Source organism: Delphinapterus leucas, chromosome 7, assembly GCF_059928025.1.
Source record: "Delphinapterus leucas isolate spDelLeu-1000000601 "Yukka" chromosome 7, BTC_Dleu_Yukka2, whole genome shotgun sequence".
NCBI classification, from domain to species: domain Eukaryota; kingdom Metazoa; phylum Chordata; class Mammalia; order Artiodactyla; family Monodontidae; genus Delphinapterus; species Delphinapterus leucas.
Genome location: NC_143135.1, coordinates 25,915,273 through 25,928,345, shown reverse-complemented (window position 1 = coordinate 25,928,345; position 13,073 = coordinate 25,915,273). Strand labels below are relative to the sequence as shown.

Here is a 13,073-nt window from a genome sequence, read left to right as displayed (position 1 = left end):
TAAACTCCTCGCCCCCTCAGCCTCCTGCCATCCCGCTCCAGCCCTCTCCTCTGCTCCAGCAGGCCAGGGGACAGATCTGCAAGCCCAAGCAGTAGGGAAACCTAAAGCCAATTTTCCCTTCTTGCAAGCAAGAAGGAATTTCCACCATTTAATTTGTTGAAGGAATTACCCCCTAGCCTCTATCTCTCCCTCGCTGAAAGAGGAGAAAATCATCAACACTGCTCTTCCAAAAGGCTGTGGCCAAAAAGACTCTCTTCCTCTCTCCCTTCCTCCATAACCTCCATAAAAGGCCTTCAGGATGGGAGAGGAGACTGGGTCAATGAGTGGAGGGAGAGGACCAACTAGGCTGCCCCAAAGTAGGGGGTGAAGGGGAGGCAGGGGATGGAGAAGGGAAAGGGAGGGGCCACAACTGTCACTGGCTTTCTTTAAAATGTTGCATTTTCTACCAGGGCTCTAGTTGCCAAATCCAGTACTGCAGGAAAAAAAAAAAAATCCCACCAAACATCCTGTACACATGTAATACTAGGACGTCTACCAGACTATGTTTGTGTTTATACCTGTGTCTCAGACTTGGATGGGTACCAGCACGTGCACCTATGTAAAACTCTAAAGAATTCCAAATCACACATTTAGTTCTATTTTTTTGACCCGAGTCTCTGACAGAGAAAAATAAAACTAGAGCGAAAGGAACCATTCATTCATGCTTCCATGCATTCAGCACTGTCTATGGAGTCTTTCCTTAACACCAGGCACTTGAGCGAGGCAAGGACAAATAAAGCATGTTCTCTGTCTGGCCATGGTTATTCAAAACCACAGAAATAATTCCATTTGTATAACACTTCAGCATTACTTTCCAAGAAGGTTTTATACACAATAGTTCATTAGGATCCTCACAACCATAAGGTGGTTACGGTAGAGATAACCATTATTTTACAACCAAAAAAACAGACACATGGGAAGGTTAAATGACTTGTGTAGTCCCACAGATAGTTAAGTGCATAATGGTGGGGATTAAAATTTAAGTCATCTGACTTCTGGTCACAGGCTCTTTCTGTTTGATCAAACTGTAACCAAATGTATCCTGTGATTTCCTTACAGCTGCCATTACAATGACTGTATACTCCAGACTTCCAAGGATCTTTTCAATTTCAAATGTTCTGTTCCCTTATCTTCCAATCTTCCAAATTTTGCTTGTCAGACCACCTGAACTAGTTCTGAAAATACAGTCATTTGTACCAGCTTTAGGTTTGAAAAATATAGCTTTTTTAGTTCAAATGGACTGAAGTTCGATTTAGCCTTTATAATATTAAGACGAGGCAAGAGTCACAGTTTTTCAATCAAACCACCCTTTGGTGTAGAAAATTATTTTGCTACACACATTATTTAAACTGTTCTGAAACCTACTCTGACGTTCTTTTTATTAATCTTTTTCCTGTTTCAAATCCTTCCATCAGGCATTTCTGTCAGGCTTCTGAAGGGTCCCATATGCACACTTCCAGTGCAGAAATTGTGTTCTTTTTTGGTTCACTGGAATCCTTCAGAATGTCTGGCACTGAAACATACTGGCTTTAATTAAAAGGCTATGATTTCTGTGAATTCCCATTAAGCTAGTGAAAAAAATCTGCATTTGAAAAATACAGTTAACACATTGAGATACAGTTGTACTGAAAAATGGTTCATCTTTTAAAAAACTACTTAAGCAGATGAAACTAAGCTGCCTGTAATAAAAATATGCTCATTTTTAGTAAAATCCTTCACTTCTAAATAGAGGGGTTAGCTTAGTATATATGTGGCCAATTAGCCATAAAAACTCAACTAGACATGAACCGTGCAATCCACCAATTCGCCCTCTGACGTTAAAACACAGATCCTATTAACAGGAATGTAATTTAAATGGTTAAAGAGTGATAAAAGGGCTTCCCTGGTGGCGCAGTGGTTGAGAGTCTGCCTGCCGATGCAGGGGACACAGGTTCGTGCCCCGGTCCGGGAAGATCCCACATGCCGCGGAGCGGCTAGGCCCGTGAGCCATGGCCGCTGAGCCTGCGCATCCAGAGCCTATGCTCCGCAACGGGAGAGGCTACAACGGTGAGAGGCCTACGTACCGCAAAAAAAAAAAAAAAAAAAAAAAGTGATAAAGTACATAACTATAATCTGATAGGGTTTCGAATATGATACTGCTGTATACCAATGACAGATCAGTTTTGAATTATGACTCCAGCAAAGTTTGAAATAGCTCAAGCATGATAATTAGGGACCCACAAACTCAAGAACTGCATTATATTATGTTATATATTATATTCAGTCACACCTCTTTGCCCATGAACAGAAGCATATTCTCTAACATTCAGATAAAAAAGCCATGTGAATCTTTCAAAATTCTAAGTCCTGGATGCCCTAGAAACCCCTGACTTAGTTTCCCTATTCAACTTACTTATCTTTAAAATGTGATATAACTCAAGATAGCTGCTCAAGAAACAATATGTAAGAGGGCCCATGAAGTGCAGAAACGTTCACTGGTTCCTGGGGAAATGCACAAAGAGCTGTCAAAATAATCACTTCTCTCCACATCAGGGACCCTCATACCCCATAGGGACATGCCTACACGGGCACAGGAAAGCCAGTGATAAGGAAGACCCGGGAGGAAGATGTCTGATCCACTTATTATTAGCTTCATAAGAGATAAATGTGAGCTGATGTGTCTTACTCTTTATTATAAAATAACACCCTTTACATTTATGGGATAGGCTTGAGCCCATCAAGAAGATCCTGATGGCTTGCCAAGAAGTTGGTGACGTCGCTCTGAGAACCACTGCTCTAGTGATTCTCTGCTTGTAATATTAAAGGTAGGATTTCTTTTCTAAGTGTTCATAAATGTAAGTAAAATGAATTATTTCGGAAGACACACTAAATTCCAACCATCTCAATTAATCGTCTCATCTTTTTAAGTGGCCACAAAATAGTGGCCTTGATCGTGCAATTCCAGGAAGCTCCCATCCCTAGAATCAGCTCCTCGGGTCTAATCCAAATCCCATGTGCTTAGGATCAGCACATTCCCTCTGGTTTTATATTCATTGGAAAAAGAGACATCCTGTGACACCATTCTCCAAACACTATGCCACCATCGCAAATTTAGAGACTGGCTAGGAATCATGAGCCCTACCAGAGGACCCGGGCCCTGCCAAAATGACCAGTCCATGTGGTCAGCTAATGTGGTCAAGCTGGTGTCCTTAAGAGAACTAGTTTCTTGGAGGAGAGGGAGGAAATCAGCATGTCAACACTGGCAAATCATTCTATTTAGTTAGTGTAGAATAAACCCACTGGGTATGAAGACCTCCGTTCAAAGTTCACGCAATGTTACTGTAGTGTTTTACATTAACAATCAAAACATAAAACTCAAGAAAGAGATCCTGTCATTGCTGGCTTTCTAACCAAGCTCAGGTTCATTCCCTCCTCTCCATTTTCTGCTGCACCTCTTGAGGGGCATTATATCTTGCCTGGACCATTGCAGTAGCCTCTTAACTGGCCCCTCTGCCCTGAGTCTCTCATTTTTCACACTGCTGAAAAGTTAATCTTCCCAAGTCCAGCTCTGATAAAATTACTCCCCTGATCAAAAACCTTGAATCATTGCCTCCCGTTGCCTGACAACAGAATTAAGATTACATCCTTTAGGCTGGGATTCAAGGCACTTGCCTCTTTCTAATGTCATTTCCCACATCACTCCAAGGTGAGTGCAAGGTCCAGTGCAAGGCCCACCACTCCTCTCTGTACAAACTCCCAGCGTCTGCTCTTGCAGTTCCCCACCTGTCCCCTGCCCTCATTCCATCTCCTCTTCACCCCTCTAAGACAAGATTCTACCCATGTTTAAAGGCCTAGAGGAGGGAAATTCTATCTTTTCGATAAAAAAGTGCAAAGAGCAGATCCTGGTTCATAAGCACTCAATACACCTTAACTGTTATCATTGTTGTTGCTGCCATGAAGTCTTTAATCTTCAAAGATGAACTAACCCCTTCCTCGTATGGGTAGCTCTCTTCAGATATGTCTAATTACATGTTATTCCCTTTCATAGTTATTTAACTCTATATTTCATCTCCTCTTACAAACTGTAAGCTCCTTAAAAAGATCTTATTTCATTCACTTTTGTAGCCTCCATGTCAGACTACGAGGCCTTACACACAAATTTGAAGAAAAATGTTAACTATTGCCCTAGGCCACAAGGGGGCATGGTTGAGCTACTCTAATAGTGGAATCATCCACCAGTCAGTCATAAGGCCTTTAGAATTGAAAGGCTTTTCTCCCTTCAAAGTATATTTGTAAATCTGTTTAAAGTAAATATATACACATTATGTGTGATTACAACTCTACTCATGTTAACATGGAAAGATAGCTGCAATATAGTGAATCTTTAAAAGGAATAAGCAAAATAGAATTTATATGGTCCAATTTTTATAAATATCTATTCTTAAACATACACAGGAAAAATCAAAGTCTGGAAGAATACCCACCAAAATGTTAGCAGCTGTTATCTCTAGTGGGGGAGAGGGAAAAAGAGGGTGGTAACATGGAGGGTTTTATTTTGTATCTTTCTGGATTTTTAAAATAATCAATACATAATAATTTTATAATAGAAAAATAAAGCTATTTAATTCAGAAAAATCTCAAAGCAGAGTGTTTATTTCTCTTGTCATCTCATCTCCAGTCCCATATTTGATGTATTTAAAAGTAAATACACAACTTTGAGAATTTTCTGATAGACTGAAGCAAAGATTTTCAAAATCTCTTGGTACACGGTGCCGGTGGTGTCTCAGTAATTTTTTATGGCACCCCTGGGATGAAAGAAATACCTACCAGTTCCACTTGTTAAGTAGTTAAGTCCAAACAACTTACTATTTATGTCCTAGTAATTTAGTAGCCATTTCAAAGAATAATACAGATAAAGTGAAAAAGAATTTTAATTTCATTCTTAAATGATCACAATTACTTATTCATGTACTGTGTACACCTATTGGGCACTGTACAACTTCCTAAACTTTGGAATCAGATGGGACACTGCTCTCCTCATTTCCTACTCCACACTGATTCCACCCCCATACTCGATTCTATCACAGCAGCCACCAAAAACCCAACTCCGCTAAGATGTGACATCATTAAAGGACTGTAGCATGATCTAATGGTGAAACTACGAACACTTCGAGCTAGTGGTTCTTGAACATCCCACAGGTGCTGAGTACAGCTCTGTTTTCCTTAAAAACTTAAACTATCTCACAGCACCCTGTGAGTTTACTGCAGCACCCCCAGGCACCGCAGGGCATAATTTGAGAATCGATAGATTCACATCATAAAGCTCGTTGTTCTCTGTGAGGCTGGCAAAGGGGGAAGAAACCTCATTAAATTTCCTTGAAATTATTCCAACCTAATAGCTCGGTCAAAATTATTTTGTTTTCTCCAAACAAAAGCCTTCTGGGAAGGAGAAAAGGATAGTGTGGGAAGCTAAGCTGACCTCTGTACTCATAGTTTCCACGTCCCCCCCCATTCCACCAAAGTCCTCTTCTAATCCGTTCTCTCCAACTCAGAACTAAGTACCAACAGCAGCCTCCAAAGCAGCATGTCCCCGAGAAACTCCCAAATTCTTCTCCATGGTGTCTGAGCCTGGATCTCCAAACATCCTACTGACTTTTCCACCTTTCCACCCAACTGTTTTGAGGCCACGCCAAGAGGCAGGAAAGCACAGCAGGCCCTAACACTGAACTGCTATCAGTGAGCTAGCCCTGGTCCCTTCCCAAATCAAGAGGGATTTTCTCCTGCCAGGAATCACCCGTTAGCTCCTGGGACCAAGCCCTCCAATCAAGTCCAGAACTGCTATCCAAATCCACTTGAAACAGGGATTAAGAAGCATTTTTTTCTCTAAAGTTTAATGAAACCAATTTCACATCTTGATTTAATGAGATGATTTGTGATTTTCTATTATCAACTCAAATATAATTAAAACAAACCCAAAAGTCATCACCAACTTGTGCGGAAGGAAGCTCCATGCAGGGACCACTTAAAAAACTTAATCAAGATCACAGGTAGGTGGAAGCAGCCCAAATGTCTACAGATATCAACAAATGTGGCATATACATACGATGGAGTACTATTCCGTCTAAAAAGGAAGGAAATTCTGACCCATGCTACAACATGGATTGCTAAGTGAAATAAGCTAAACACAAAAGGACAAATACTGTATGATTCCACTTATATGATGTCCCTTGAGATCAAATTCATAGAAAATAGAATGGTGGTTGCCAGCGGCTGGGGGTTGGGAATGGGAAATGAGTGGGTATGGAGTTTCACTTTGGGAAGATGAAAACGTTCTGGAGATGTATAATGGTGATGGTTTGTACAACAGTGTGAACGTACTTAATGCCACTGAATTATACATTTTAAAATAGTTAAAATAAATTCGTGTTTAAAATAGTTTTTTAAAAATCATGGAGATGACTTTGTGGTAAGGGGAGCCTTTGATTTAACTGGAATCATGTCCCTAAATGTCACTTGGAGAGCTTGCAGCAAACCTAGAGATGAGTCCATTTGGATGATTTTAAATACATACATGAGGTTTCAAAACCCAAGGACCCTGTTCTAAAGGAAATGATATCTAAACAAGAACAGTAGCAATGCACCAATAATAGAAACAGGGCTTTCATGTCTTCTAGCCCTTCAGGAGGAAGAGAAAGGATTCCTAAGAAAATTCAAAATCTCCCCCAAATTTCCCAACCCTTTAGGAAAGAGTGTGAAATTCTCACTCATCTTCCATTGAAAGTTGATACTGCACTTTCCCTTTGCTATAAACCCAAGACATGATGAAGTGGTACCTAGAACAGCAGCCTGAAGAGAGGGGCAAATACTAACTGACCTGGGTCCCAGAACACAGCGTCCTGGGTGTGAGGTGTCCTATGAGGTGTGTCCTGGCTGTACTGTGGTACTGATGTTGTTGAAGGTCCAAAGTACTCGGCTTGCTCTTTCCTTGCAGGCCTGGTCTGCTGATACATTTCCAAACAGCGTTCTGAAAAATGTTTGGGGAGGAGGAAAGGGGCTTTCTGTGGTCAGCTGGGGAAATGGTGTATGATACTTTCTCTAAAGGCTCAGAGAAGTCCTGCAGGATAGAAATTTCAACTCCAGCTTTCTCACATCCTCATGCACTAATTATTTAAAAATATCCCTAGCTCCTCCTCTTGATTTCTCTGTTTTGTCAATGGCATCCAATCTCAAATCTTTAGAGTCTTTTCTGCGGTACGTGGGCCTCTCACTCCTGTGGCCTTTCCCATTGCGGAGCACAGGCTCCGGACGCACAGGCTCAGCGGCCATGGCTCACAGGCCCAGCCGCTCTGCGGCACGTGGGATCCTCACGGACCGGGGCACGAACCCCTGTCCCCTGCATCGGCAGGCGGACTCTCAACCACTGTGCCACCAGAGAAGCCCTAGAGTCTTTTTTAATTTCTCCTTTTGTCAACACATTCCATCAGTCATCAAACTATAAATTCAGCTCCAGCCATACCTCTTCCGTCAAAACTTTTTCTTTCTATGTCCCCTGCCATCATGCTAGTTGAAGTCCTTATGATTGTCCCTCTTGACTATCCCCAAAACCTCCTCACTGGTCTCCACATCCTGTTTTCTTCCCTCTTAACAACCACCATCAGAAGAATGCTTCTAGGCTGAAGTGCTGAGCATGTCACAACTACACTTAGGAACCTTCAGTGGCTCCCCACTGCCAACTGGATCAGGAAAGCCAGACCCCTCAGTCTGGCAAATGAGGTTCTTCGTGGTTCTCACTCCAACCTGCCCTCCTGGCCTCATCTCCCACCTAACGTTCTAGTCAACTGAACTATTTACAGCCCTCAAGATTTCCTAACCACCGCCCCGCCCCCGCATTTGCTCTCCTCAATGAACCTTCTCATTTTCCCCTTGTCTTTATCCAACTTTGAAGTCCAGCTCAAATACAGGAATTGCTGTGAAATCACTGATCTTTGCTTTGCATTCTCCCAAACACTTCAATTGTTGGAATCTCATAATTCATAATACAATCAGTTTTGATTAGCATCACGTCTCAAAACAATCAATAGTATATTAACATGTTACACATTGAAGGACTACAAACAACTTTGAATATCAAACTATCCTAGTCATCTCTGTATTCTCCCTAAGTGCCTAACATGATGCTTTATACAAAAAAAAACATTTAACAAATGTCTGTTGAGTGACATTTAGCTGTTTCATGCTATCAAATTTTTAAACCTCAATTATATTCTTTTTTTCAAGATTTTTTTGATGTGGACCATTTTTAAAGTCTTTATTGAATTTGTCACAATATTGCTTCTGTTTTATGTTTTGGTTTTTTGGCTGCGAGGCATGGGGTTTCTTAGCTCCATGACCAGGGATCGAACCCACACCCCCTTGCATTGGAAGGCCAAATCTTAACCACTGGACCACCAGGGAAGTCCCCTCAATTATATTCTTAAACCAGCAATAGTCAATTTTCTTTTTCTTGCATCCTGGACCTTTCTTCTGTTGAAATCTTAGATGGAACCCCAATACATATTTTATAGAGAGATTTCTTATGTGTTTTAGATAAAAAGTAAATAAAACACATATAAGTGGCATCCCATTTTATATGCATTTATTTTAAATTTAAATATATAGCATTTTAGCATTTCTCATTATTAAGTGAACCACTGAGAACAGTAGGCAGTTTTGATGAATATAAAATTTCAAGTAGAGGGTGAGAAGTGGCAATTTGCAATCAGCCATTTCTGGATCAAGCTTATTTCTATATTTAGTCTTGGTTTCACGCAGTTGAGAATATACTGATTCACACAGATAAGTCATAATGTGCAGTTTTATGTCAGTGGACCATTGGTAGGGTAATGAATTTCGTTATTTCTAAAGCGTAGATACAACCTGCTATATCAGCAACACATAAGAAAGCCATACAGAGCAGTCAAGAACACAGACTGATTTAAATCCGGGATCTCTTATTTACCTGTGCATAACTTAAGCAAGTTATTTAGCCTAAGTTCCCACATCTGTAAACTGGAAATAATAATAATTCCTCCCTCATAAGCTTGTGCAAGAAGAAGACACGGTCACACAAATAGGAGACATCAGAGTGAGCAATCTTAATGTTTTATCATATATGGAGCAGTTACTAAAACATTTATAAGACGTAAAGTATAAAGGATATCAATATCACAAAACCCACCCAGTTTAAGAAAGAAAAAACGATGGTTACTTTTGAAATCCCCAGTGTGCCCCTTCCTGACTCCATTCCCGTTTCTCCCCCACGAGGTAACTGCTACCTTTCCCATATTGTATTTTTTAAAAATGTGTTAGCACCTACTCTATCAGTACGTGCCAAGCTCTGAGTATACTACTTTCTAGTATTTACTCCATCTAACCCTCAAAAGCACCCCATGAAGTGGATAACATTCTTCGCATCTCACAGTGAGGAGTGCGGGCCATGGGGATGCCTCGAGAGTCCCTGTCCACCGACACAGCCAGGCTTGAAACACAGTTCGAAGCGCACTCTCACGCTTCATACTTGAATGAACATTTATTAAACACACACCATGTGCCAAACACCATGCTGGGCACTGCAGAGCTTAAGGAAAAGCTTCTTCCTTGCTGGCAACTGGCATTTTCCAGAACCTCGGGGTTCCTCCCCCTGCTGCGGTCTCTAACTCAGCCCCCAGGACGTGCAGGGCAGCCTGTAAGGCCCCGGGAGCCCAGAGTGGCCTTGAGGAAAGGCAAGCGGACCCAGACACTCTACCTCGGTGTTGCCCAAGGTGGTTCTTAACCACAATCAATCCCCGAGGAACCACGGAAGATTCCAAACTTTTCTGCCCCCACTCCCAGCGTCTTCCTCACCCAGGCTTCCTCCAAGAAGTGAACCACGTAGGAATCCAGAGCCTTTGCCAGCAACAGGCCAGTCGTGGCTTCGTGAATGACCCAGCCCACAAGAAAAGACCTCGACTTTAGCGCATGTCACTCCCCTAATTATTCCCTGTGCTGGGAGTCCAACAATAACAGCGCATCTTTCATAAGCAGCTCCCACCATGAACTTTGGAACCTTATGCATGCAGCCAAGCACTAGGAAGTGCTAAAGGGTCAGGGGGTTTGTGTGGCCAGCAGTCCCAGGCCTCTGGGGGAGAATCCCACTCGCTCTCTAGTCCAAGATCTGGACCCAAAAACACTGCATGAGCTGCCTCCAGGGCCTACTTCCTGGGGCTGGTGGGTCACCACGCCTGGGTCCTTAGAAGGGCCAGTGGGTCACAAAGCAGCTGCACCCAAGCTACCCAGGGGAAAAAGGGGGGGTGGGGGGGAAGGATATATTTCCTTGAGGGTCACAATCACTTAGCAAATGCTCCCAAGGCTACACTCTAAACTGCAAAGTTTTTTTTTTTTTTTTTAGTATATACTAAATACAAGTCCTGGTAGACCCCGGGAGTTGGCCAGTGTATGGTTCTAGGACATTAACAGCAAATAGAACAGCCAGGTCCCTAAATGACTGTGGTGGAGCTAGGCAATAATCAAATTAATAATTTCAGATCGTGGTAAGTGCCTTGAAGAAATAAAATATCTTTGGTGCATGACGGTGGGCAGGGAAACGGATATTGGAGCAGAGATCTGAGTTAGGCCGAGCAAGGGAAGCAAAGGCAAGAGATAATCGTTCCAAGCAGAGGGGACATCAGTACAACCATGAGTTCTCTGGTTTAACGCTGATTAGGGGTTTAAGAAATGTTTGCTGAAAAATTAATGTTCTCAAAATTCTAGTACAAGGTAGAGTTGAGTTCTTAAGAGTGCAAAGATCAAAGAGCTATATTGGAAAATTTGTTCTTGGCTTTAACTGAAGAGCAAAGAAAATGTGTGTGAATATATATGTCTCACTAGGGTCTTTTAAAAAAGCCTTTCATGTCCTTTATCCTTTAAACTTTTATAACATAGGTTGAAAGCATGATACAATCTATAACTTCCAGTTCACGTACTGAGAGATCTTTTGCTCAGAACTAAAGAAGACTTCTGTTCTGTTAGGAGGTAATTCACCTCCCTTGTTCCAGAATTTGAAATAAGAATGCCGTGTACCTCTAAATGCAACTATGTAAACATCTGTGTGCACATGGACTAGGCGGTGGGGAATATGGGGCAGGGGCAAGGTTGTTTTCAATATTCCTTTTCTGTTACTAAAACTGGGTAGAAAAGAATACATTGTGCACAACTGTGCAATCTCCTTGTCCTCTGATGTTAATAGATGTGTTTTTAACTGCTGTTTATATGCCATTTCTAACATCACTACCATCTACATCCTCTCCAAGCCAAAGAAAGTTGAAAAGTGCACGAGGTCTTTACAACCTTGTACAGTGACTGCGCCTGCTCAAGTACAATCCGTGTGCGCCCTTCCTTCTCTCTCTAGACAGAATTTCTTGGGGATTCTTCAGGTCCCTGGCCGTATTTCTCCCTAGGCTCTTATTAAAACCAGGTGCGCGGGAGGCGGGCCTTTTGGGACAGAAAAATCTTCTCTAGGCCCAAAGCTCCCCCTTCCGGTCTGTTTTCTAGAGGGGATTCATGAGCTGAGCAAAGAGAAAGCAGGCAGCTGGTTCTGGCTGGCGAGCGGGGGTGAACTTGTTGAGACGGGCACGCGGCCTGGCTGGGCAAGTGCAGTGTGTACAAGAGCAGAAAGTGAGGTTGGGCTGGGGGTACACAGCCGGTGCCCAAGGACTTTTCCGCCCAGTGCCACGCAGGAGCGTTGTCCGCGCGCAATGAAAGGCCCCCAGGTCCACCGCGCTCTGTAGGGCGGGGAGGAGCGGAGGGAAGCCGCACAGCCGCCGCGCATCTGAATTTGAAACCCGGGCGGGCTCGGGCCAGACGGCGGCCTGCGCCCGGGACGCGCGGAGGAGCCGCCGGAGACCCCGACTCCCTCCCGGGGCTCGCCCGCGGCCCCGCGCCGGCTTCCAGAACGTCCACGGGATGCGCAGTGCTTACCCTCGGTGTCTTCCAGGGACCGGGGCGGCCCGGCGGGGACCGGTCGTGAGTGACGCGGTGGGCCGGGCCGCGGAGCGCTCAGAGCGACCTCCCAGAACGCCGCAGCCCGGCGCCCGAGAGCCTGAGCTTCCGGGGACGCGGGGCTGCTCTACGCGAGGTCCCCGTGGGCTTCTCTGCCCGCGACCGTTGACCCGAGAGCCTAGGAGCCGAGCAAGGCTGCAGCCGGTGGCCGGAAGGGGCAACAGTTGGGGATGAGGAGGACAGTTGGCCCGCCGCGAATGCGGCGCCCCCTTTTCGAGCTCGCAGTAAAATTCGTGCGAGCGCTTGAGAGCCTCACGCCTCAGCCCGAACGCCAAATCCGGCCCAGCGTCTGTGAGGGCGTTGGCTACTTATTAGGGTCAAAGCTTGGAGTGCTGGCGCTTTGATCACACTCTAGAGTAGGAGACAGGCCTCAGATGAAAGAGGAGCATGTTAGGGCACAAAAAGTTAAGGTGCAGAGAGGAACAAAAAGACCCCAAAAAATGTGCTTCCGAATTTTGAGTAGCCATTTCCTATTCCTTGGACCAAACATCAAGCCGACCAGTTTTCTCATTTTCTCTAATTGCTTGTTTAAAATTTTGAAGCCCTTTGCCAGGGTCTGTATAGCCTTTCAGCCTGACAGCCTTGTTTTCTGAGGGGGTTGCATGAATTTTAAGTGAGCCCAGGAAATAGACAGCCAGCCAGACAAGAAGGTTAGAAAGCCCTTCCATTGCAAACGTTTGCCTGACACACTGGGCTCCGTTAAAACCACTCCAAAGTGGGTCGCTCCAGCACATCTTCTGGGCTTGGTGCCCTGTTTGATGGGAAAAAGTGTTCTCAGCCTTAACCCCAAGATCCTGTGACAACTAACAAGGAAACTCCAGAGAAGTTTCCAGATTCAAGCAACCCTAGTTATTTCTGGCAAAATATTGCCAATGCCAGTTTCTCAAATTTTGGTCCACGAACCACCTACAGCAGATTCCTGGGGGAATCCATGTTGTAGGTTCCGAATTTAGGGCCTACACTATAGATGACGAGTTAGA

At 43.8% G+C, this 13,073-nt stretch overlaps 1 protein-coding gene across 7 annotated transcripts in view; it reads right to left on the bottom strand.

The window, feature by feature from the left end:
• LOC111179808 (uncharacterized) overlaps positions 1-12,608 on the bottom strand; it is a 186,924-nt gene extending 174,316 nt beyond the window's left edge. For 4 of the 7 annotated variants that reach the window (XM_089915003.1, XM_089915002.1, XM_089915005.1 and 1 more), the window contains exon 1: positions 12,013-12,598. The gene's annotated coding sequence lies outside the window, so the exon portion shown is untranslated. Of the gene's footprint in view, positions 1-12,012 lie in introns of all 7 variants that reach the window. The other 3 variants (XR_016393807.1, XM_089915006.1, XM_089915007.1) reach the window with 3 other exon arrangements.
• Between the last annotated feature and the right edge of the window lie 465 nt (positions 12,609-13,073).